The 22,897-nt window shown below is 48.7% G+C and overlaps 1 long non-coding RNA gene and 2 pseudogenes across 2 annotated transcripts in view; 2 read left to right on the forward strand and 1 right to left on the reverse strand.

Moving 5' to 3' along the window:
* Positions 1-22,897, reverse strand: part of LOC129558258 (uncharacterized) — a 50,241-nt gene that overhangs the window by 4,070 nt on the left and 23,274 nt on the right. The window lies entirely within an intron of this gene.
* LOC148777094 (uncharacterized) lies at positions 4,627-5,263 on the forward strand (annotated as a pseudogene).
* LOC129558890 (H-2 class I histocompatibility antigen, Q10 alpha chain-like) lies at positions 7,251-21,816 on the forward strand (annotated as a pseudogene). The gene is made up of 7 exons (XR_016038045.1): positions 7,251-7,329; positions 12,047-12,307; positions 13,385-13,660; positions 18,001-18,271; positions 18,383-18,481; positions 18,809-18,850; positions 19,089-21,816. The product of XR_016038045.1 is annotated as an H-2 class I histocompatibility antigen, Q10 alpha chain-like (transcript).

Below are 22,897 nucleotides of genomic sequence, written 5' to 3' on the forward strand. Positions count from 1 at the left end.
ACTGGACCAAGACTAAGTAACTAGGCAAGTAGAGGAGGTCTAGGGGAAATTCTAGAAAAACTGCTGATCCCAGGGCAGGCAGCAATACATAGCAGGGTGCTGGATGGGTGCCCAGACCTCTCAGAAAGCCCTTCCCATGGGGGTGCTAGATGAGGATGGCCTCTTGGGGTCTTTCTCTTCCTCTCTCACAGAGCCAGTGTCCTACCCTCTACCTGGACCCAGGGACAGCTGTCAGTACACCCTTTGTAAATTCCCATTAGGCCATGGCCAATCTCTTCCAGTGTCTCCTCTAAACTTCTATCATAGCGCTTAGAGTACACTGTGGCCCTTATGTGTTTAAAGAGTGTTTGAGAGCCTGGAGTCTGGACTCAGATTGCCTGGGTTCAAATCTTAGCTCAGCTTCTTACAAGCTGCCTGAATTAACCTCAATCTGCTTCACTTTACCCATCTTCAAAATGGAGAAATAATGATGGTTCTGACTCAGAGGTTATTGAGTGGAATGAATGGCAGCTGTAAGTAAAGGGTTTGGACCAGGACCTGTCTGATCCATCCTCCGTTATTTATGCGTCGGTGTTGGCTGTTTACTAGGATAATGAATGTAAATCACCTTCTTCCAGACTGTGGACTTTCTCCTAGCAGTAACCTTACATGGTTCCTGCCTGTGCCCAGTACCTGCTCCAGAGCAGACACCCCTGCCCAGTTGAATGGATGGTTGGATCTGACTGCTTACACCTTGAGGCCAGCATGCAGATTCCTTAGTTCTGCACTCAAGACCCTCTGTGATCAGGCCCTCAACAACCCTCAGCTCTGTGGACTTTCCTTCCACGCCCCTCCCCTCCCCTGCATTTCCCGCTGCTCCCCACACACCACTCTACTTTCATTTCCCTGCCCAGAGTTGCCTTTCATCCTGCACCTTCATCTTCCTTGCCCCATTTGTCAAGAACCAGGTCAATTCTCACCACCTCTAAGGGCCTGGCCCCTCTTCCTGCCCAGGATCCAAGTTTTACCAGTGGTGGGTACCAAAGCCCCATCAGAATAGCTCTCCTTGTTACAAATATTTTATAATATCATTTTCTTTCTGAAGAGAAATTCAAAGATAATCTATATACTATAGAATTTTTGCCTTTCTATGCAGTTTATGGGGTTCTCACTTGAAGAATACTAAAGTGGTTTGCCATTCCCTCCTCCAGTGGACCACGTTTTGTCAGAACTTTCCACTGTGACCTATCTGTCTTGGGTGACCCTGCATGGCATGACTCATAGCTTCATTGAGTTACCCAAGCCCCTTCCCCACAACAAGGCAGTGATTCAGGAAGGCAGAAGGAGAAGAGGGTGACAGGGGATGAGGTGGTTGCATGGCAACATTGACTCAATGGACATGAACTTGGGCAAACTCTGAGAGATGGTGACAGACAGGGAGGCCTGGTGTGCCACAGTCCATAGGGTTGCAGAGTCCGACTTGGTAACTTAACAACAACCCATAGAATTAAAAATTGGAGTCAATGTAGTGCTGTAATTATTATAACAAAAATTAAATTAAATTACAATATGATATAATAGCATGTGTTTGAATAGTTACATGTTTCAGTTGACTATATACAAAATAAACTGATGACATAGGTAGTTACATGTATGCAAAAAAATTCTGTAAATATGACAGCTATAAATGCAGACTGATTTGAGTATGCAGGGTGGACAATCTGGAGCATCCCTGAGGGTGACACAACACTACAGAAAGCCTCTCTTGGTAAAGTACCCCACAGCACAAAGTACAACCTCTCTTTCATCTGCAGCACAGCTGCATTGCTAAAGATTCAGTGTGTACAAAGGAAGCAAAAATGACAGTTGCTTGATTCCTTACGAGTAGGCCCATCATGTCCTATAGCCAACTGTTCTGGTTTGTACATGGCTGATGGGTCTTCTGGGATGCAGAACCTTCAATACTGAAACCAGGACAGTTGGTTACCCCACTTTACACCTTGAAACTAACCAAACCTAACTGGGTTGCTTTATTTGATTTGGCCCCCCAAATAAACCTGTATTATCTAGAAAAATAACTTGCAAAGCTATGTCAAACCTAGACAGCATATTAAAAAGCAGGGACATCACCTAGCCAACAAAGGAGGTCTATATATTCAGAGCTATAGTTTTTCCAGTAGTCATGTACGATGTGAGAGTTGGACCATAAAAAAGGCTAAGCTCTGAAGAACTGATGCTTTTGAATTGTGGTGCTGGAGAAGACTCTTGAGAGTCCCTTGGACAGCAAGGAAGTTAAACCAGTCAATCCTAAAGAAAATCAACCCTGAATATTTATTGTAAGGACTGATGCTAAAGCTGAAACTCCAATACTTTGGCCACCTGATGTTAAGAGCCAACTCACTGAAAAAGACCCTGATGCTGGGAAAGATTGAGGGCAGGAGGAGAAAGGAGTGACAGAGGATGAGATGGTTGGAATTCATCATCAACTCAAAGGACATGAATTTGAGCAAGCTCTGGGAAATGGTGAAGGAGAGGGAAGTCTGTAGAGGTGCAGTCCCATGGGGTTGCAAAGAGTCTGACACCATTGAACAAGAGAAAAGCAACAATGTCTGCAGCAATGTCACAATCTTTGTGAATATAATAATCATATCATAATGCAGATTCGATCACAATAAACTGTGGAACATTCTGAAAGAGATGGGAATCCCAGACCACCTGACCTGCCTCTTGAGAAACCTGTATGCAGGTCAGGAAGCAACAGTTAGAACTGGACATGGAACAACAGACTGGTTCCAAATAGGAAAAGGTGTACGTCAAGGTTGTATATTGTCACCTTGCTTATTTAACTTATATGCAGAGTACATCATGAGGAACGCTGGGCTGGAAGAAGCACAAGCTGGAATCAAGATTGCTGGGAGAAATATCAATAACCTCAGATATGCAGATGACGTTACCCTTATGGCAGAAAGTGAAGAGGAACTCAAAAGCCTCTTGATGAAAGTGAAAGAGGAGAGTGAAAAGGTTGGTTTGAAGCTCAACATTCAGAAAACAAAGATCATGGCATCTGGTCCCATCACTTCATGGGAAATAGATGGAAAAAGAGTGGAAACAGTGTCAGACTTTGTTTTTTTTGGCTCCAAAATCACTGCAGATGCTGATTGCAGCCATGAAATTAAAAGACGCTTGCTCCTTGGAAGGAAAGTTATGACCAACCTTGATAGTATATTAAAAAGCAGAGACATTACTTTGCCAACCAAGGTCCGTCTAGTCAAGGCAATGGTTTTTCCCGTGGTCATGTATGGATGTGAGAGTTGGACTGTGAAGAAGGCTGATCGCCGAAGAATCGATGCTTTTGAACTGTGGTGTTGAAGAAGACTCTTGAGAGTCCCTTGGACTGCAAGGAGATCCAACCAGTCCATTCTAAAGGAGATCAATCCTGGGTGTTCATTGGAAGGACTGATGCTAAAGCTGAAACTGCAATACTTTGGCCACCTCATGCGACGAGTTGACTCACTGGGAAAGACTCTGATGCTGGGAAAGGTTGGGGGCGGGAGGAGAAGGGGACGACGGAGAATGAGATGGCTGGATGGCATCACCGACTCTGTGGACATGAGTTTGAGTGTACTCCGGGAGTTGGTGATGGACAGGGAGGCCTGGCGTGCTGTGATTCATGGGGTCGCGGAGAGTCGGATACGACTGAGCGACTGAACTGAATGCAGATTCATGAATTTTGTAGGCTTTTTCCTTTACATACAAATTTTCATTTGCTTAAACTTTCTGATGCCCACCTTCCTCTATTCTTTTCACTCCATGTGTTCTTTTGACAATATTAAAACTCAATGAACACTGTATTCTAGACTCAGATCATTACATTCTGGTTCCTTTTCTCTGTTAGCTGGCAGGACACCATTTGTGTGGTGGTCCCCAGACAGGACTGCACATCTGACACTCCTGCTCCCTCCCTCTGATGTGAAAATTGCTCCCCTCACTAACCCCAGTCAGGATCACCAGAGCCCTCCCTATGAATTTTCAAATATCAGAGAACGCTGGGCTGAAAACCATTTTTCTGAACATGCGAGTCCCTAGTGAGAATTCAGGGGTTCTGTGAACCCAGATGGGGAAAATAACCTTTATTTTCACTAACTTCGATTTGAAATTTAGCCATTCTTCCCTGATGGATGGAGGTAAGAAAGCTCAGTGAGGTTGGCAGGAGCGGTGCCTTGGTTCCCAGCAGAAACCACAAGAGTTTCAGAATCACGACAGTTGTCGGAGACACCTCTCGACTCGCCAGACGGCTGTAACGTGAGCTTCGCCGCCTGGTCTCCTTTCGTGAGGCAGTATACACGCAAGCGGAGAAGGCAATGGCAAGCCACTCCAGTACTCTTGCCTAGAAAATCCCATGGATGGAGGAGCCTGGTAGGCTGCAGTCCGTGGGGTCGCTAAGGGTCGGACACGACTGAGCGACTTCACTTTCACTTTTCACTTTCACACATTGGAGAAGGAAATGGCAACCTACTCCAGTGTTCTTGCCTGGAGAATCCCAGGGACGGGGGAGCCTGGTGGGCTTCCGTCTATGGGGTCACAGAGAGTTGGACACGACTGAAGTGACTTAGCAGCAGCAGCAGCAGCATACACGCAAGGCTGTGAGGCTGCATTTCACAATTAATCGATTGGTTTTCGTTCCTCTTTTTCATCCGAGGCCCAGCAGAGGGAGCCATCGAGGAGCGGCGGGCGGGTCCCCGGGGTGCGGTGGCGGCACAGCCGGAACCTGGCCAGTGTCCGAGCCTGAGCTGGGGTGGGTTCGCAGCCTCCGCGGCCCAGAGGGAGCTGAGCGCTCAGCCGCCGGGGACCCGGGAGGGGACGCTGCGGGCGTTAGCACAACTGAAGGCGGACCCCCCGGGGACCGGCGCGCTCGGGCGGCGCGTGAGGCTGGCGACCAGGTGGCCTCGTAGCTCCGGGAGCGCGCGGCACGGCCGCCGCCGCCGCCACCACCGCCGCCGCTAATGCGCTGCTGTCAGGACTGGTGCAGAAGGGCGCGGCAGGTAACCCGGGGCGGCGGGGGCCGGGGGGCGCTGCTCGGGACAGATCCTCCAAGAATACAGAGGCCATTCCGGGTTTGGAGGAGAGGAGAGCATGGTCAGTTGGAGAACTGATCCAAGATAGCCGAAGCCACAGCTTCCTGGGGATCCCTTGGCCCGTCTGGAGGACGCTGCTCGCACTCGGCTCCCAGACCTGGTCCTCCAGGAAGGCCCCGGAGAAAAGCCCCTTGAGGACAGGAATCTGAGCGCGGCCTTGGAATCTGCACAAGCCTCTGCTTGCTTGCTCTACAAGGCACCTGCCCGTTGCTACAGGTCTCCCTGGCTCCCTGCAGAGGTTATCTCGGGTGGCCCGGGCAGCTCCTTGTTGAGGTAGCGGGTGAGGAGAGCAGCACGGATTTCTTTGACTTGGCGGGGAATTTCCATCCTTTTCCAATTTCCATTCTGCACTCAGAACTGCTGGGCTGATCCTCTCCCCGCCCCTCCCCTGCCGGATTCCCGACCACCCCCACAGAGCACCACCCATCCTAACTGCCCAGACGCCTGATATTAGCACAGACCGGGAGTGTCCACCGTCATGGCAGTAATAATAGCTGATGTCCTTTATTCCAGGCTCTGTACTAAAGGCTTCAAGTACAAGAAGCCATTTCGGCTGTAGAAAATTCAAACTGTACAATTGACAGATTTAAAATAGACGCTAGGGGGCAACACTGGGATCCAGATTCGGAGATTTTTTTTCCTTTCTTTTTTTCAGAGTTTTTAACCATATTTGTGCTTGGGCCTTGTCTCAGAATGTTTTTTATACATAAATGAAATACATATGATTCCAAAGGATCCAAATTATATTTTTATAAGCTATTAAAATTTTTAGCTATAAATATAAATTTGTGATATGTAATATATGTACATCTAAGTTAATACATTAAATCACCCATTAAATAGCAACAATTCCCAGAATTTGTATGTATTGAGGGTAAAGCATATTTACAGGTGTCTGAAACCACTGTCATGTGGTTGGAAAACATCTGTGGATTCTATCATGGACCACTGCACAGGTTCTGCTAATCCTGCTGAACTTCCATTCAGCATGAAAGATGGGCCAAACTTCAGCTAGAGCTTAGTGAAAATAAAGAGGTTATTTTTTTCCTCCAAGTTGAGGCTCCTGAATGCAACAGGAGGATTCAGGGCTTCCCTGGTGGCTTAGTGGTAAAGAATTCACCTGCCAAGCAAAGGAGACACACATTTTAAGAACAGACTTTTGAACTCAGTGAGAGAAGGCAAGAATGGGGTAATTTGAGAGAATAGCATTGAAACATGTACATTACCATATGTAAAATAGAAGACCAGTGCAAGTTTGATGCATAAAGCAGGGCACCCAGAGCCCATGCTCTGGAACAACCCAGAGGGATAGGGTGGGGAGGGAGGTGGGAGGCAGGTTCGATGGGGGGAACACATGTATATCTGTGGCCAATTCATGTTGATGTATGGCAAAACCAGCACAATATTGTAAAGTGATTATCCTCCAATTAAATTAATTTTAAAAGAATGGTATAATAAATGTCCTTGAACATAAAAAATGTGGGGGAGGATTTCTGTATTTGGGTGTTCTGTTTCATATACTAAATATACATCTGTCCTCAGAAAATGAATATGTATTTCTCCAAAGATGTATATGCATGTTCCATTTCTCCTGTTAAACATATAATGTTATTTTTTTAAAAAATATGAAGGAAATGGCAGCCCATTCCAGTGTTCTTTAAAGAACAGACAGATGTTTTTCAAATGAGTTATATTGCAAAGGGAGAGGTCAGGGCTGCCTAGCTGAGCAGCTGGGCGGGGCTGAGCCAGGCAGGAGTGCATGGGTTCTCCTTCTAGCAACATAAGAGCATCAACCGGGAGTTTCAATGCCTGCCAGTGTCCAGCCCTTCTGTACCTCCAACCCAACTAAATCCATGTCAATGGCAGGATTGTCAGAGCTGCTGGGTGGTGTTAGGCAGCCAGACGGAGACATCCCAGTCCTGGCTGCTCTTTGTGCCTGCCTGCTGGGGAAGTTTCCCATCACTCCTGAGGCAAGACCCCCATGTTCCTCTTCCCTTCCAATGTGCCTCTCATTGTTGTCATTTCATACTATCTCTCCCAGTGAACACAAGGATGGGAGGATGTTTATGCCTTAAGATTCGTACTGTCCTTTTCCATTTTCCCCTTGCAGAGTCTTTGGGGCTGCCCTTGGTGACTGATGGCCCAGCTTCCATGGCAAAGGTGGTGATGGCAGAACTGGCACACACGAAGTTGGAAAACATGTCATGGCCTAGAGGTAAGACCTTGCCCGCCTGCTGAAGAAAGCATAGAATGGTGAAGGCCAGGAGCCCCCAGCCTGCAGGAGGCCATGTCCACAGTCTAGGAATCTGGAGGACTGTCTTGGGGTGGGGAAACTCTGCCAGGATAGAGGATACAGAGGCCAGGGCCTCTGGACAGTGTCCCAGGGGCTGAGACCTGGCCTCCAGAGAGCTGACCCAAGCATTTTCCCCACCCCATCCCAAACTCCAGCTCTCTCCTTCCCAAGGCCACCTCTCGCTTCAGAACAGGAAAAGACTGAGACTACGGAGGTGCCATCTCCATGCCTGGTGTTTAGTCGCTCAGTCATGTCTGACCCTTTGCGACCCCTTGGACTACCAGGCTCTTCTCTTCATGGGATTTCCCCGGCAAGAGTACTCAAGTAGGTTTCCATCTCTTTCCCCAGGGAATCTTCCTGACCCAGGGATTTAACCCGAGTCTCCCGCACGGCAGGCATATATATATATTTTTAAACCAGTGAGCCACCTGGGAAGCCTACCCCATGCCTGTACGTTTTTCTTATGTTCATTATCTCATTGGATGCTCCAGCTCATTTAATTGAGCCTACCTGCAGATGAGGAAACCAAGGCCTGGAGCATTGAAATAAGTTCCTCAAAGCCATGCAGCTAGGGCCTGGCAGTGCTATATGGATCGTGGGGGAGGTGGGGCAGGTGCAAAAAAGGCTCCTGGCCTAGGTGGGAAAGGGGCTGGGCTCCTCCCTCCCTGACCACAGTCAGAGGAAGAAGGAGGCTAGGCTAATGGGGTGCAGGACTGCTCCTTTTTGAAGACCGGCCATGTGGCCAAGAGACTAGGAATGGCAGTGGAGAGTTAGGGTGGAAGTGGGGGGAACCTAATGTTCACGCAGGCCCTGAAACAACAATGGGCATGTAGCAACTTCCTTGGGCCATGCCACTGCAGGCGCAGATCCCACTGGATGCCTGCCATGCAGCCCCCACTTCCTCCTGCCTCGGTCCCACAGTGCCTGGCACTGACCCCGGCCTGGCAGGTGGCATCGCCTCCAAAGCCAGGGAGGTGGCCTTCCTCAGCTGCTTTTGCTTCACTCTGGGCTGCAGCCCAAGGCATGATGAGCCCTCCTGGATCCAGTTAGCAGGTGGCAAGCTAGTCCCAGCTGAGATCGTTCTCCCAGGCAAAAATGACAGTGAGCAGTGTGTGAGCCCCCACAAAGAGCAGGCTGGACTCTCAAGACTATCTGGTAGGCAGAGCAGAGACTGGTGGGATTTTCAGGGAGGGAAGGGTGACAGGCCCCTCACTGGGTACATGGGAAGCAGTACTTGAAAGTCAACTGAGGCAGGCCACAGTCATAAACTTGTCCTAAAAAGCAGGTCCCTGACTCCCAGGATGGGTACCAGATGCCAGGATGTAGGCCATGGTAAGTAATCCAGGGCAGAGCAGATGCCAGGAACCAGAGCCCTCATGGCAAGGAGGGCCAGGCCAGAACTGGACAAGCCTCGGAAGGATTCAGAACTCAGCCCCTTCCTTCACCTCCACATCTGCTACACTGAATCACAGCACCATTTTATTTTCCCCTGCCTTCTTGCAGCAGCCTCAGGACACCTGACATACGCTTCTGACTTGGGACCTTTGCACTGGCTCTCCCCTCTGCAGACCTGGAATGCTGTCAGATCTTTATATGGCTGGTTCCTTCCTGTCTTTTATAAAGAATTCCCTTTTTGAGGAGGCCTTTCCTGCCCATTCTAGAACTGTATTTCTTGGCACATAGTGCCTTCCTACATCTTTCTCTGCTCCAGTTTCACATCACCTTCTCTGACTGTCTTGGAATCTCCCTCGCCTCCCTTTTCTAAGGACACATTTAGGGCTTGCCTAGACATTCTGGGAAAATCTCTCCATCTCAAGATCCTTATTCTGCAAAACTCCTGTTACCATATAAACTAACATTCAACAGTTGCAGGGATATCTTGGGGGGCACTATTCAGCCTACCCCACTATGCTTTCTCAGCTGTGGAGAGGGAGGCAGGACCAGAGGCCCAGCTTGTATGCCTTCCTCACTACCCAGGAGTCCCGGCAGCTACCCAAAGACACAGGATCTTTTCTGTCCCTCACTTCCAGGGCAGGTAGAGCTGCTGCAGATCAAAGCCAAGGAGTGGGCGGATCACCTTGACATGGAGAAATCATAACCTCTGTTCTCCCCCAAAGAACTTTGTGCCCATTCACAGCTGCCAAAACAGGAGTACCCCCACACCGATCTTAACTCAAAGATGTTCAAGGAAACAGCACCATGAGAGATAATTCAGTCATTTCCCAGGAGGCCCGTACCAGTTCAGGCCTGATGTTAACCCTTCACTCAAACACTCCTAACACTGACCACTCTTGCCTCCCATGAGGGGGTTTCTCCAGTCATGAGAAGAGAGCATCCGTTTTCTCAGTTTAGAAAAAGGCAGCAGTCCTTGGGGTGAGAATCTGGGCTGCCCTCATTCTAGTGCATGCTTTGAGTACTACACTTGTTCTCCCCTGGGCCTTGATTCCCTTATCTGTAAAATGGGACCAATCACACTGACCTCTTAGGTTTATTGTAAGGATGAACTAAGATAGTGAATGAGGAGGAGTTAAACCAGTGCAGGGACAATGGTCACTCCAAAAATGGCAACTCTTGATTATCCTCATACCATTCTTGTTTTTTGTCCAATACAGCAACTTCCAGCTGTATGCTAGGCCCTGGGTAAATAGAGGGCAGATGGACTTGCCACCCTCCTGAAATCCATAGTCTCACAGGGAGCACAGAACACTATTGAGATCCCTCTGTGAGACATCAGGCTGAAATCAGGAGGGCTTCCTGGAGGAAGGGATGCCTGGCTGCGACCTGAGGTGTGGAGAGTGGTTGACAGAAAATAGAAAGGGGGATGCCTGGGGCAGAAGAAACAGCAGGTTCAGAGGACCTGGGCAGAGTTTGGTATAGCCTGAAGTAACAAGGAGGCAATAAAAAGAGAGCTGTGAGTGTAGAGGTGTGTTTGACTCCTTTCACATGTGAATGTTCAACCAGTGAGCACCCACTGTATGCCAGAAGCTGTTCTAGGTGCTGGGGAAACAGAACAATCTAACAGGAATCCCTCCCATTGCAGAGGAAAGACAGTGCTTTAACCAGACAAACAAATGCATCCTCTCTAGTCAGTGCAAATGCACACTCTCTCCAGTGCTCTGGAGAAGAACAACACAGAGACAGGAGTATTAGGGGATAAAAACTTCTGAGCAAAGTTTTTTAAAAGTTAAGTATGAAAGTAAGCCAGGGATATCTCTGAGAAATGTGACCTGACTTTAAGATACAGCGTTTATTTGAATAGCTTGAGTCAGGACTGGCTGCTGAGTAGATTTCATCTCCAGCACCAAGTTAAATCAATGAGTTTGGAGTTATGGTAGAGAGGCAGCATTTGGACTCAAAGAGATAAGAGATCAACTAGTCTCGGGTCTCCCTGGTGGCTCAGATGGTAAAGAATCTGCCTACAATGCAGGAGACCCAGGTTTGATCCCTGGGTCGGGAAGATCCCCTGAAGAAGGAGATGGCAACCCACTCCAGGTTTCTTGCCTGGAGAATCCCATGGACAGACAAGCCCGGTGGGATACAGTCCCTGGGATCACAAAGAGTTGGACATGATTGAGTGACTAACACACAGTGATGTCTGCTGTGGGAACAGAAGGGAGTGAGGAATGGAGTCAAGGTGCCACCAGCTGGGCAGTAATGGTTCAAGCTAAGAATGACGTCCAGCCTTTCTCAGGCATATCTGGGCAATGAATTAAGCTTAATTAACCACATATATTTAGCTCCCAAGCAACCAACTTTTAAAAAATATCCCACCCTTTTTGTGAGAAATTGGAAACCAGACAATCACACTCACTAGAGATGAATACAAAGTATGAATAAATAGGCCCTGCATGAGGAGCTGAGAAACTCTGAGAATAAAGTCCATAAGCCTTAATGCATGAACTTTGGCCTCAATGTTCAACTGGTTCTGTCTATATTTAATCTCTTTGGATGCCTTATATATATATTTTTTTTTCCACTGGAATTGCTAGTGCTTGCTGCTGCTGCTGCTGCTAAGTCGCTTCAGTCGTGTCCGACTCTGTGCGACCCCATAGATGGCAGCTGACCAGGCTCCGCCATCCGTGGAATTCTCCAGGCAAGAACACTGGAGTGGGTTGCCATTTCCTTCTCCAATGTGTGAAAGTGAAAAGTGAAAGTGAAGTTGCTCAGTCGTGTCTGACTAGTAGCGACCCCATGGACTGCAGCCCACCAGGCTCCTCCATCCATGGGATTTTCCAGGCAAGAGTACTGGAATGGGGTGCCATTGCCTTCTCAGTGCTAGTGCTAACTCTTGCTAATGGACTTCCCAGGTGGCGCTAGTGGTAAAGTACCCACCTGCCAATGCAGGAAACATCGGGACTTGTGTTTGATCCCTGGGTTGGGAAGAGCCCCTGGAAGAGGGGCAACCTACTCCAGTTTTCTTGCCTGGAGAATCCCACGGACAGAGGAGCCTGGTGGACTACAGTCCATGGGGTTGCAAAGAGTTGGACACAACTAAAGCAACTTAACACGCGCACACACATACTTGCTCATATTGAATTATCTTGGATAAGTTTCTACTGCCAACCTCAGCCAGCACACTGAGGCCTGCTGTAGACCCTGGTAGTCTATGTGAACCCAAGACCAGTTTGTGTTTCCACAGGGACGCACTCCCTCCGCTACCACTACCTGGACCTGTCAGAGCCGGGCCCGAGCCTCCCTACGTTTCTGGCTGTAGGCTACGTGGATGATCAGCCTTCTATCCGGTATGACAGTCTTATGGACAAAGCCAAGGCCCAGGCTCCATGGATTAAGCCCATGAATGCCCAGTACTGGGAGAATGAGACCATGAAGCAGAGGAAATGGGCAGAGATTCATCAGGTGGAGACATGGACAGAGGTGGGCTACCACAACCACAGCAGCGGTACATTGGGGATGCCCCACGCTCCTTCCTTCACCCTCTGCATGCTCACTCTCCGGGCAGCTGTGCTTGTCAGAGGGTGTGGAGCAAGCCTCTGATACTTGGCTCTTCTCAGTCTCCTTCCTCCACAGTCAAGCAGGGGCCTCAGGGCCTCAGAATCCACTGTGGCTTTGGCAGCCAGCCCACAGGCCAGTGCAGCAAGCATCACAGGAGCTGGGGGCCCATGATGTCTCCCCCTCACCCCTTGCCTACCCCTTAGCTAACCAGGGTTCTGAAACTCAGGTGATGGGGAGAGGAATTCCCTGCCCCATCCTCACTCATGCAGTACCCCCAGGCCCTCTGGCACCACCTCAGCGTACCCCTCTCAGCAACAGTGCGCTTGGGCCCACCACCAGGGCTGCTGCTTGTTCTGAATGAAGTACTTATGGAGCACAGCTTGTTCACACAACACCGTCCATCTCTGTGCCTGGATACCCAAATGCCCAGACTAAAAGCCTCAGGTCCCCAGAGGCCTCAGAATCAGTAGATACACAGCATATAAAGGAGTGAGACTGAGAAAGGCTGAGCATCAGCCAAGGGCCCCCAGGGTAAGCATGGCATGACTTAGTCTTACCATCGAGAACATTTTACACCCACAGGTGGGCTTCCCTGATAGTTCAGCTGGTAAAGAATATGCCTGCAATGTGGGTGACCTGAGTTTGATCCCTGGGTTGAGGAGATTCCCTGGAGAAGGGAAAGGCTACCCACTCTAGTATCTGGCCTGGAGAATTCCATGGACTGTATAGTTCATGGGGTTGCAAAGAGTTGGACCCAACTGAGCAACTTTCACTTTCAAGTAGTGTGGGATATGAAATAAGAATGTGTTTAATTATGAACTGGGGTGTTTGTCCCACGTGAGAGGCCTATCAGGTTTCTCAACCCAGGCTGCTTATGAAAATTACTTGGGAGATTTTCATCTAAATGATGATGCCCTGTCCCTCTACTTTATTGATGTCCCTGTGGGTGGTGAGCTTCTCCCTGGCTCTCAGGGACTTGACCCCCAGTCCCCACTAGTGACAGCTTTCTTACCTGTACTCACAGGCATGCACAGCACTCAGCGCATGTTTGGCTGTGAGATCCAGGAAGATGGCCACTCCAACAGCTTCTGGCAGTTTGGCTATGATGGGCAAGACCACCTGTCACTGGACATGGAAACTCTGAGCTGGGTGTCAGCTAACCCCATGGCTCTGTGGACCAAGTGCTGATGGCAGACAGAGGACTGCTATGCTGAGTACAACAAAGCCTACCTGGAAGGCCCCTGCCTCGCCTCCCTGCACAGATACCTGGAGCTGGGAGGCCAGAGATTCACCTGGAGAGGTAAGGTTCAGCCTGTGGCAATGTATATTGGCCCCATGCTCCCATTCTCAAGAGCCATCCCATTTGACAGACAAGTCTCTGGGAAATGAGGAGGAGGGCTGCGTCCCCAGGCTGTGTCCCCCTGGCTCAGGCAAGCCCTCTGGGATCCAGAAAGATGGCCAGCTAGCCAATGGCTTTTTGCTACAGACTAAGAACAAAGCCCAGACCTCAGGTCTTCGCTCCAAATAAGATAGTGTGGAGTTCTGGAGCCTCCCCTGTTCCAATGTAGTCTTGGGAAAGTCTTCTAAAGTCTCTCAATCTGGATCTCATTTTCTTCATCTTTAGAGCAAGTGGGTTAAACCAGGTCCTCCTAAAGTCCTTGCGGGATTTACCAGCCTGTAACTCTGCTGACAGAGAAGGCAATGGCAAGCCACTCCAGTACTATTGCTTAGAAAATCCCATGGATGGAGGAGCCTGGTAGGCTGTAGTCCATGGGGTCGCTAAGGGTCGGACACGAGCTTTCACTTTGACACATTGGAGAAGGAAATGGCAACCCACTCCAGTGTTCTTGCCTGGAGAATCCCAGGGACGGGGGAGCCTGGTGGGCTTACGTCTATGGGGTCACACAGAGTCGGACACGACTGAAGTGACTTAGCAGCAGCAGCAACTCTGCTGAACTCTGCTCCTTGGGAAACAGATCTCAGGTTCCAGGAGAATGGCAGCCCTCACCTCTCCCGAGACCACTGGGGACTGACAGGGAAGCTGAAGCTTTTTTCCCCCTTCCTCACTCACACCCCTCATGCTAAACATGCTCCCCAGACTCCAGGTGCATCATAAACTTCTCCCAACCCCCAGTCAACCAGAGCTAGAGACATAAAGGCTAAAGTGGACACTAGGGAAGGTGGGTGCTTGGAGGTGCCTAGGGTGAAAGCCTTTCTAGCGGAGGTTGCCAGGGGTGGAGCTGATCAGAACACCCAGGACACCATGGATGTCTGGCAATTGAATGGTGGGACGTGAATCAGCTGAGGTAATAGAGAGGATATTCCTCAAAGGGAGGACAGGACAGATAACATCAGGAGTGGTGTGATTGTGAGAGCAGAGCATGGTGGTTCAGAGCTCAGGCATTGGAACTAGCCTCCAGATAGCACATCCCAGCTCCAGGATTAACTGTCTGTGTCACCTGGTGCCAGTTACTTGCCTTCTCTGCACTTTAGTTTCCTCATCAGTATATTGAGGATAGTAATAATAGCTGCTGCCTCTCCAGAGCACCATATTGGTGTGCATTAAATAAGTACTGGAACTCTCATTTAGCACCAGGTTTGTCCTATGTCCTTCACCTGGGAGATTAGTGTGGATTCTTCACAGAAGCAGAACCAACAGGCTAAACAGAGAAAGAGAAAGAGTTGTGTTCCAAGGAACTGGCTCATGTGACTATGGCGGCTAAGCTCCAAGATCTGTGGTTGGCAAGGTGGAGACCCAGGAGAGCCAGTGTTGCAGTTCCAGTCTGAGACTAAAGGCCTGAGAACTGGGAGAACTAGTGGTATGGTTCCTTCAAATGCTAGAAAGTTTGAGACCCAAGAAGAGTCAGTGTTTCAGTTTGAGTCTGAAGGCAGGAAAAGACCAGTGTTCCAGCTCAGCAATCATGCTAGAGGAGCTCCCTGTTATTCAGCCTCTTTGTTCTGTTCAGATCTTCAGTTGAGTGGATGGACCCACTCACACTGCACAAGGCAGTCTGCTTCACTGAGTCCAATGATTCAAATGTTAATCTCAGGCAGAATACTCTTCAACATAAATCGCAGAAAGATCCTTTTTGACCCATCTCCTAGAGTAATGACCCACCTCCTAGACAAAAATAAACACATGGGACTTCATTAAACTTAAAAGCTTTTACATAGTAGAGAAAACATAAACAAGACAAAAAGACAACCCTCAGAATGGAAGAAAATATTTGTAAACAAAGCAACAGACAAAGGATTGATTTCCAAAATATACAAACAGAACATGCAGCTCAATATTTAAAAAAATAATAATAATCCAATCAAAAATGAGTGAAGACATAAGTAGACATTTCTCCAAAGAAGACATACAGATGCCCAACAAATACATAAAAAGATGTTCAATGTCACTCATTATTCAGTTCAGTTCAGTTGCTCAGTCATGTCCGACTCTTTGCAACCCCATGAACCGCAGCACGCCAGGCCTCCCTGTCCATCACCAACTCCCAGAGTCCACCCAAAGCCATGTCCATTGAGTCAGTGATGCCATCCAACCATCTCATCCTCTGTCATCCCCTTCTCCTTCTGTGCTCAATCTTTCCCAGCATCAGAGTCTTTTCCAATGAGTCAGCTCTTCGCATCAGGTGGCCAAAGTATTGGAGTTTCAGCTTTAGCATCAGTCCTTCCAATGAACACCCAGGACTGATCTCCTTTAGGATGGACTGGCTGGATCTTCTTGAAGTCCAAGGGACTCTCAAGAGTCTTCTCCAACACCACAGTTCAAAAGCATCAATTCTTCGGCACTCATCTTTCTTTATAGTCCAACTTTCACATCCATACATGACCACTGGAAAAATTATAGCCTCGACTAGACAGACCTTTGTTGGCAAAGTAATGTCTCTGCTTTTCAATATGCTGTCTAGGTTGGTCATAACTTTCCTTCCAAGGAGTAAGTGTCTTTTAGATTTCATGGCTGCAATCACCATCTACAGTGATTTTGGAGCCCAGAAAAATAAAGTCAGCCACTGTTTCCACTGTTTGCCCATCTATTTCCCATGAAGTGATGGGACTGGCTGTCATGATCTTCGTTTTCTGAATGTTGAGCTTTAAGCCAACTTTTTCACTCTCCTCTTTCAGTTTCATCAAGAAGCTCTTTATTTCTTCTTCACTTTCTGCCATAAGGGTGGTGTCATCTGCATACCTGAGGTTATTGATATTTCTCCCAGCAATCTTGATTCCAGCTTGTGCTTCTTCCAGCCCAGCGTTTCTCATGATGTACTCTGCATATAAGTTAAATAAACAGGGTGACAATATACAGCCTTGACGTACTCCTTTTCCTATTTGGAACCAATCTGTTGTTCCATGTCCAATTCTAACTGTTGCTTCCTGACCTGCATACAGATTTCTCAGGAGGCAGGTCAGGTGGTCTGGTATTCCCATCTCTTGAAGAATTTTCCACAGTTTTTTGTGATCCACACAGTCAATGGCTTTGGTATAGTCAATAAAGCAGAAATAGATTTTTTTTGGACCTCTCTTCTACTGGGCCATGCTCAGTAAATCTTTAATCCAATTTTCTGTTGCTGGGCAGGGCTGTGTTTCCTGGCAAATAGATGGGGAAACAATGGAAACAGTGAGAGGCTTTATTTTGGGGGGTTCCAAAATCACTGCAGATGGTGACTGCAGCCATGAAATTAAAAGACACTTGCTCTTTGGAAGAAAAGCTATGACCAACCTAGACAGCATATGAAAAAGCAGAGATATTACTTTGCCAACAAAGGTCCATCTAGTCAAAGCTATGGTTTTTCCAGTAGTCATGTTTAAATGTGAAAGTTGGACTATAAAGAAAGCTGAGCACCGAAGAATTGATGCTTTTGAACTGTGGTGTTGGAGAAGACTCTTGAGAGTCCTTTGGACGGTGAGGAGATCAAAACAGTCAATCCTAAAGGAAACCAACCCCAAATATTCACTGGAAAGACTGATGCTGAAGCTGAAACTCCAATACTTTGGCCACGTGATGGGAAGAACTGACTCATTGGAAAAGACGCTGATGCTGGGAAGGACTGAAGGAAGGAGGAGAAGGGGATGACAGAGGATGAGATGGTTGGATGGCATCATCGACTCGGTGGACATGAGTTTGAGCAAACTCTGGAAGTTGGTGATGGGACAGGGAAGCCTGGAGTGCTGCAGTCCATGGAGTCACAAAGAGTTGGTGTGGGTGCTGGCTGGGGATGAGCCCCAATACACGTGCACAACTGAGTGACTGAACTGAACTGATTAGGTACCTACTGTATGCAGGAAGTCACAGAGGAAGTAAATAAAGTCACTGAGAAAACCCTAGGATCTCTGAAGGAAGAAGGGGGTGTGTCAGTCTAGAACCCAACAGCCCCACAGAGGTAGCTCCTTGGAGGTTGGGGACAGGAAGTCAGTCCTCCTCATGGCAATTAACAGGTCAATGCTCCTTTGTAACAGCTGGAGATCAGTCATCCCTGCCCATAACGGTGATTGGGTACATGTCCTAGAGAGAAACCTTGTCCCCATTTCCTTGTCCTCCACCCTGGAAGATGCTGGAGGAGCCCAGAATTAAGCATAAGGGGTAGGCAGAGAACCGTCCATCAGCAGTCTTCCTCCCTCCTCCTCTCCTTGCAAAACCACCCACAGTATGGGTGACAAAGCACTCAGCTGAGGACAGGGGTACCACCCTGAGGTGCTGGGCCCTGGGCTTTTATCCACAAGATATCTCACTGAGCTGGTGGCTGGGTGAGAAGAAGTTGAATTCAAAGCTTGAGTATGTGGAGACACGCCCCAGTGGAGATGGCACCTATCAGATGTGGATGACTGTGTGGGTGCTGGCTGGGGATGAGCCCCAATACACGTGCGTGCAGCACTCCAGCTGGAATCACGCTCACTGTGTCCTGGGGTGAGAAGCTGGGTGTGGCTGAGAGGGGCTGAGGAAGGGAAGGGGAGGGTCCCAGGGGACCGGAGACAGTCCCATGATCTGGGAGTGCCCACTTTTCTCTGTCTTTCTTAGAAATGCCCTCTCATCCAGGACTTAAGGCCATGGTTATCTCTCTCATCCTGATCTTGCTGGTGATTGGTGGTGTTTTGAGCTTGACCAAGTGCCTTCAAGGTAGGTGGGTAAGGAACAAAGGAGTGGGAAGCCCTCTGGCTGGTACAGCCTTTTAGGGAAGAATACAATGTATCCTTCCCTGCAGCAGCGAGAACTGTTTTCTCCTGGGAGCAGCAACTACTGCTGAGGTCCTGCCCCCGTCCCCCACCTGTAGAAAAGCCCAAATGTCCCCACCCCACCCGAGTTGACCACCACCAGGAGGGCCCAGTGGATTCCAGAGTCAGGGGAGACCTGGGACTGACTTGGGAAAAGGCCCAGATGGGGAGAGGAAGAGGGATGGTGGGGACCCACCACTCACCGGGTCTCCTGTGTTCTGTTTCTCCACAGCCAGGAATAAGGAACCTTACGAGCAACCCCCAGGTGATTGTGGTATGGACCAGTTGGGGAGAGGAAACCCCCGATGTTCCCAACACGGCAGAGATGCCTTAGAACTCAGGATGGGGGTGGGGCATGGGGTGTATGCTTTCTCTGGCCTCAGCCCCCTGCCCCATGCTGCCATCCTGCCCCCAGGCAGAGGGTGTAGGGAGCACTCCAGAGAGCCACCATCCGAGTTTGGAAGAGGGCTGGGGAGCCTGTTGGGGTCACCTCCCTTCCTTTCTTCCTGCAGGTAAAGAGGACCCTCATACTTCTCAAAGCCCAGCAAGATCAGGAGCTGCTCAACTCATCTGCTGACAAAGTCACTGTCACAGATCGAGGTGTTTTGTGGGGTGTTAGGGGGGCCTGAAGGCTCCCCTGCTCTGGCCGGCTCATGTGATCTGTGAAGGGCCCACCCCACCCCAAAACTGAGCCCTCTTCATCCCCATCAGCCTTGTTAGAAGCAGTCTGTGCCACTAAGATGGCTTTACCATCTTCCTGAACTCCTTTTAAAAGTCTAATTATTTCCAGTTTGGGGGGTGGGAAGGGGGGCAGTAGTAATCCCTCAGTTCCTCTTACACTTGACAGTTTGCAGAGTGATTTCATGTTAACTGTAAATCCCACTTGAGCTTCTCAGGCACTCTATGAGTTTGGCAATGTTACTCTCATTCCCACTTGCCAAACATGAAAACCAAGGGTCTGGGCAGTCAGGGAAAAACCAGAAAAATATCCAAGAGTTATAGGGGCAGCATCCTGTGTGAACCTGCTAGCATCAGAAAGAAATGGCTGACTGCCTGCCTCTTTTATAGGTGTGTTCTGTATATATGTATGATCTCATTTTGTATAGATGAGAGTGTTGGGTGTGTGAGGGTATAAGGGAGGCAGTCAGGGGAGGTGTGTGAGGGTGAGGGTGTGTGGGTGTGTGTGTTTGAGGGTGAGAGCATATATGGGGTACATGTGAGGGTGAGTGTATGTGTGGCGTGTGGTTTCCTTTTGTATTTGAGGAGAAGCTCAGAAGACAGGTAACTGGAGACCTGTTAGTTACTCCCAGGCAACTGAAGTTTGGGAAACAATTCAGACTATACTTTCCCTATGCCCTATCCTTTTGAATGGTTGAATTTTTACAATAGGCACATGTTACTGTTACAGTAAGGAAAGACCCCTTTTCTCTGTGTCATGTGAAAATGCCTGTGAAGGATATGTCTGGAGAAGGCCCAGCCTCACCTTTGCATATTCAGTAGAGCAGAAACCCCTTGTCTCCTCTCTGAACAAGAATCCAATCTCAGGGCCATTTGATGTGCTAGCAGCTGGGATTCCAGAGCCAAGGCAGAGAGAGAGCGTGCTCCATTGTCATAAAAGACACAAGGTCAGACCCCTTCCAGAGCACCCTCTGCCTCCCCTTCAGCTGACCCCAAAGTGTGACAGAGCCTCCTGTGGGGAGTTTGAAATCTCTGTGTCTACAGCCCTGGGAGGCTCAAAGGCCAAGGATGTGAATGATTGTAATACTAGAAAAAGATTCAGCCTGCCCTGGTGGCCTGTGGGACCTAAGCAGTGAGCTTGTAATGATTGAAGCTTGTACTGAAGACGTGTCTTTTTTTTTTTTTTTTTTTACTATCATAGAAAGACGTGTCTTACATGTCTGTCTTTCTCACTGATGTTGTCATGCCACATATATGCTGTGCAAACCACATACTAAGCAGAGTTCTAAGCACTTTATCGTATGTCAGTTGCTCAGTCGTGTCCAGCTCTGTGAGACCCCATGGACTGTAGTCCACCAGGCTACTCTGTCCATGGAATTCTCTAGGCAGGAATACTGGAGTGGATAGTGATAGTGAAGTCGCTCAGTCGTGTCCAACTCTTTGCGACCCCGTGGACTGTAGCCTACCAGGCTTCTCCGTCCATGGGATTCTCCAGGCAAGAGTACTGGAGTGGGTTACCATTTCCTTCTCCAGGGGATCTTCCCAACCCAGGGATCGAACCCAGGTCTCCCACATTGGAGGCAGACACTTTAACCTCTGAGCCACTAGAGTGGATAGCCATTCCTTTCTCCAGGGGATCTTCCTGACCCAGGGATCAAACCTGGGTCTTCTGCATTGCAGGCAGATTCTTTACCATCTGAGCCACCAGGGAAGCCCTTTATTTTATACTTTATTGTATACTAAACTGTTTAATCTTCCAAGCATGATTATGAGGGGGAATTAATACTCCTGTGGTACAGTTGAGGAAAATGAGGCCCAGGGTCCAACAGCTGATTCATGCCAGAGCTGGGATGTGAGGACAGGCAGTCTGGCTGCTGCAGCCTGGCCACCTCACCACTGCACCAAAGCCTCAACAATAACTGAGCTGTTCTGTAAATGGCAAGTAAGTACAGGTCTACCATCCCTTATTCGCAATTCTGAAATCTACAAAAACCTCTGGAAGCTAGAAGCGTCTTCCCAACTTTGTCATCAAAACATGACCTGGGAGAGGGGCTGCTGCTGCTGCTGCTAAGTCGCTTCAGTCGTGTCTGACCCTGTGCGACCCCACAGACAGCAGCCCACCAGGCTCCGCCATCCCTGGGATTCTCCAGGCAAGGAAAGGGGCAGGAGGGAAGAAAAAATCCTAAAGTGAAGTGAGGTTCGCTGCTTCCACTGCCCGGGGCACAGTTTGATCCCTAATCAGGGAAGTAAGATCCCACATGCCCCACTATGGAGCAAAAAAGAAAAGAGTCAAGTGGGGTTATTCATATTCTTCATTTACTTCCTCTAGTGTGTCTTTTCACATTTTTTCACAGAAATATTGATTTGGGAGATTATTAGATGTCACCCCAGACATCTCTGGTAGTATTATATAATATTCAACACTCACATCTTGGTATCTTTCTAAAGCCTAAAGAATTCTAAATTCTAAACTATATCCGGCTCTAAGGGTTTCGGGTATGGGATTGTGGACCTGTATTAATAAGGTTTTGTGGTAATAAATGTGTTTTATTTTTACACTTCTCTGGCTGTATGGTGAGATAAGTTAGAACAAAAGTCAGGTCTGGTCCCCACCAATGGGAGGCACAAGTGCCAGGTGGACTCTCAAGGCTCCCTCAGCCCTGGGTACACTTAGGGCCTCCTGAGAAGAAGTGGAACTTTCTTCTCTGGGGAAGGAGTGGAGGCAGAACATTTTTGGGAAGAAGCAGACAGAAAGAGGATTCCGATTAGTCTTTCTCTCTTTGAATTGGTATAGCTGGGTCACCCTTCTGTACCCCACACATACCTTCAAGACTTCAGATTCCTCTATAGACACTCCAGAGCCCCCTCGCAGCTTTGATCTCACCTAACCAAGTGTAGCCCTTAGACTGACAATCTGCATGGCTTCTTTGATGCAAGGCGGTGGTATATTCAGGGAGTCTTAGATATAGGGTTCTAGCTTCTGTAATTATGAACACTGGGCAGAACAGGTTGGAAGTTCCTATTCAGTTCTCGGCTTCCCTGTGTCTAGGACCCTGAATACTTCTGGGGCTGTGGAATTAAAGGGGCAGAGAGGCCATAAACTAGAACAGTGCCATAACAGTCCCTGTAGGACAGCAGCAGGGCCCCAAGCACCTGCCCCTAAAGGGTATGGTCTTTCCTTCTTCCATTAGCCTCACTGGCTAATTGGCTTAGAAACTGCCAGAGGGCAAGGGACATGCAGTCTACATCTCCTGGATATCCATCCGCAAACCCTGGTTTTTGCACCTCACTGCCTTATCCTGCTGGTTTTACTCATTCTGTCCATCCAGCCTCTGATCTTCTCATCAGAACAAAACATTTGCAAGAAAACCTGGGGCTCTGGGGCCAGGAGGCTAATAGAAATGCCTGAGGCAAGGAGACAGCTGTTATACTGCCTACCCCGGCCTGAGGGGCCTTCCTCCCCTTTCCTGAGTTCCACTGACCCTTCCCTGCTGGAGTGGCCCCCACCCCAAACTTGACACACCAGGTAGAACCTACCAGCCTTTTTGTTGCCAGTGGCACCATTGTCCTGATGTTCAAGAAGTATCTGCTCCATAAACAGATTATGAAATCTTTGGTAACTGGATCGATTTTATTTTGTTTT

The sequence above is a fragment of the Moschus berezovskii genome, chromosome 8 (assembly GCF_049115385.1).
Source record: "Moschus berezovskii isolate FMDL1 chromosome 8, NW_MosBer_1.0, whole genome shotgun sequence".
Classification (NCBI taxonomy): Eukaryota; Metazoa; Chordata; class Mammalia; order Artiodactyla; family Moschidae; genus Moschus; species Moschus berezovskii.